The sequence below is a fragment of the Poecilia latipinna genome, unplaced genomic scaffold (genome assembly GCF_001443285.1).
Source record: "Poecilia latipinna isolate Pla-1442-1.1 unplaced genomic scaffold, P_latipinna-1.0 Scaffold2748, whole genome shotgun sequence".
Taxonomy (NCBI): domain Eukaryota; kingdom Metazoa; phylum Chordata; class Actinopteri; order Cyprinodontiformes; family Poeciliidae; genus Poecilia; species Poecilia latipinna.
Window position 1 is genome coordinate 63462 of NW_015115364.1, and position 3124 is coordinate 66585.

At 37.3% G+C, this 3124-nt stretch overlaps 1 long non-coding RNA gene across 1 annotated transcript in view; it reads right to left on the bottom strand.

Annotated features, from left to right (window-relative positions):
• The window catches only part of LOC106939008 (uncharacterized), a 17546-nt gene extending 14680 nt beyond the window's left edge, over positions 1 to 2866 (bottom strand). Inside the window, exon 1 of the long non-coding RNA XR_001422740.1 lies at positions 2675 to 2866. This is a non-coding gene — a long non-coding RNA (uncharacterized LOC106939008). The remainder of the gene's footprint in view (positions 1 to 2674) is intronic.
• Positions 2867 to 3124: the final 258 nt, after the last annotated feature.

The following is a 3124-nucleotide window of genomic DNA, read 5'->3' on the forward strand; positions in this document are numbered from 1 at the left end:
TTGATTGATTGATTGATTGATTGATTGATTGATTGATTGATTGATTGATTGATTGATTGATTGATACAGGCTGTGTAAAATGACTGAGGGGGGAATCTTTGTTCAAAGCAATCTGTAAGGATGGAACTAAGCTGAACACAGAGTAAGTTCGAGAATTATTTGAAAAACTGAGAAGGGAGACCATCCAGACCTGGGCATTTACCAGGCTATTGCTGGGGGAACGTCTGACTGGCAGACACTTGACTAGGTTTAGACAGACACATTTTAAAAATAAAAATACAATAACAAAGCTCCATAAGTTTGATTTCCCTTAAACACATGCTTTGCTAACCACCTTTTGATTCTATGTCAGCATTCAGTCTTCTTCAATAGGAATTGATCTGCATCCTACATCCTAGCTATTCTTTCTGAACAAAGTCTCATTTCTATTTTTATTTTCTTCTTACACTTATTATTTTGTTAATTTAAATGTATGTTTCAACTCATTGAGATCCTGAAAAATAAACTCAATCTTCATCTTCATCTGAAGGTTTGGGGTTCTTAGAACTTTGATAGTTTTGTCCATCTAATGTTATCTATAAGAAGTTTTTTCAATCTGAAGAAAATTAAGCCCAAATTATGATGCTGCTGCCACCAACTATTTCACTGTTAGAATGGGCTTCTTTTGGTAATGTGCTGTGCTGCGTTGTTTTTGACACCAGAATATGGAAAAAGCAAAACAGTAGAGAAAATGTCCTGATGTGCAGATGGCTGTTGTAGGTCCCAAATACAGGTGACAGAGGTGACAGAGGTGACTAGTGACGATTTAATAAGGAATATGGAAAAACAAACTTACAAAACTCAAAGGGAGTCATGGCAAAAACACAAAAACCAAAAATCCATGGAAGGAAAACCGGGAAGGGGGACACAAGGAGAACACAGGGCAGCACAAGGAAGTGACTGGAGTAAACAAAAGGATCTGGCAAATACTGAATGAGAAAGAGAAGCTTAAATACAAGGGAGGCTGTGAGCTGAACAAAAGGCCTGGGCCTCATGTATAAAAAAGATTGTGCAGTTTTCACACTAGCACTTGGCGTACAGACAAATTTAGAAAAGTGCGGCGTACAAAAAACTTCAGATGTACAAAGCCGTGCTCACGCGCATGCCTGCGCGCCTTTCCTGTATACATCCCAATTTGCTGGAAATAGAGCGCAGCTGCTGGTCGCCACCCATACTACAGATGTAAATTAATATAAAAAGCCTGCCGCCACATGAAGCAATAACCATGGCAAGGTTCTTTGCTTTATCATTATAAGTATTTATAGTAATAATATATATTACTATATATAATAATATAGAAAAGGAAATGGACATAAAATAATATAGTAAAAAGAACTGAAGAGAAATAAAACAGAAACCAGACTGATCTAATAAAGACTGAGGAACACAGAGTATTCAAACTAGAACAAATGAAAAAGGACTTGACACAAGAAATAAACCTAATTAGAATCACTAAGAAGGAACTGAAATAAAAGAGACAGGAATAAAGCAGATTTAACCAAAATAATAATAAAACTAGAATCAAAACTAGAAAACAACCTAACACCAGGAGGTCCTGAGAGAAAACACAAAAACTGCATACAAATTATAAGGGTTTTGAACTGAACTAATGCCGAAAAATATTTTTCCATTCATTGTTAAGAAGGGCTATAAATAACATTGTACATGTTTTAATGTAAGGGAAATAATACATGTTCTAAAACGATGTCCCTCATGAATTGCCTCATTTCCAAGCAGAAATAAACTTTGTGGTTAATAAATACATTTACTGAGGGTATGAATAATTATGGGTTGAATTAAATGTAATTCTGGGGATTTTCTGTGATCCTTTCTGACCTCTTTGCAAACCAAATATTTAGCAAACGATGCAAATTATTAACTGTCAGGAAGGTCCTACCTGTACAGCTGAGCTTTACTGCTGTTCTGTGAGATTTTCTATCATTTCTGGCTGATGTGAACCCAAGAAGAATGAATGCTAATGTGGGATCAAGTACAGATGTAAATTAATATAAAAAGGCTGCCGTGGTGTTTAAATACTGCATTAGTTTATGAAACTGCAAAAATGTTCAACCAAATTGCTGCAGATCCTTTTCTTAATTTTCTCTTATGAAAGATTTGATTGTTTTTTTAGTGAGACCTGTCACATTAAAGAGGGGAAATGTTGGAAATTATTTTTATATAGCAAAAAAACAGACATTTTCAACAGTGAGTGTGCATCTACACACTCAGCAGCAATCATTTGCATGATTGTGCGACAAAGAACATAAATAGTTGATCATCACAGTCAAACGTAGAGCAAATACTTGAGAAAAAAGCAAGAGTTGGCTGAACACTGAGGACAGGGTCCAGATCTGAAATGAATTTCTATCATCAGTCTAAAACTCAATTTGAGCTTTTTTCTTTGCTTGCAAGATCAGAGAATGGCTCTTTTTTAAAAAACAGAATACTTACTTAAATAAGCTGCGTAATTAGGAGCTCTGGAGCTAGGCAGAAATACTTCCAACATTTCCCGCTCTAGAGAGCCTTGGTGGGAGCTGAGTTGATGGTTTTGGAGAAAGTGGTGGTGATGAACAGGCGTTGCTTTACCAAATGTGGAGAATGACCTATCTGTCATTTGCTCCTGGCTTTCAAATACCTCTGTATCTGGGACTGAGTCCATGCCGGGCACATGGAGGTTGCTGCGGTAGTCTAGACCCTGGCGCCCATCAGATGGCACAAAGCTGGGCATCCAGCAGCGATCAGAGTGCCCCAGGGCCTTACACTCTTCTGTGCAGTTAGAAAACAAATCAGCACCTGCAGATTGAAGCACAGAGAGGAGGACAAAAGAGTGTAAAGTTACATAAGACTGGGATATAATAGAGAGATGAAACACAGGCATACAGAACTATGTGTAACCACAGTTGATCTCTTTGCTGTGCTGGATTCCTCATGTCAGAAGTTTGTATCTCGCAAAGGTTAAGGTCAAAACTTCCCACACAATGATTAAAAAAAACTCAGCTTTAATGCAGACATGGAGAACAAGAGCCATTGATTGTGCTGAAGTATCCCACATATGTAATGATGTCCTTCCTTTTTGTCTTTCTAG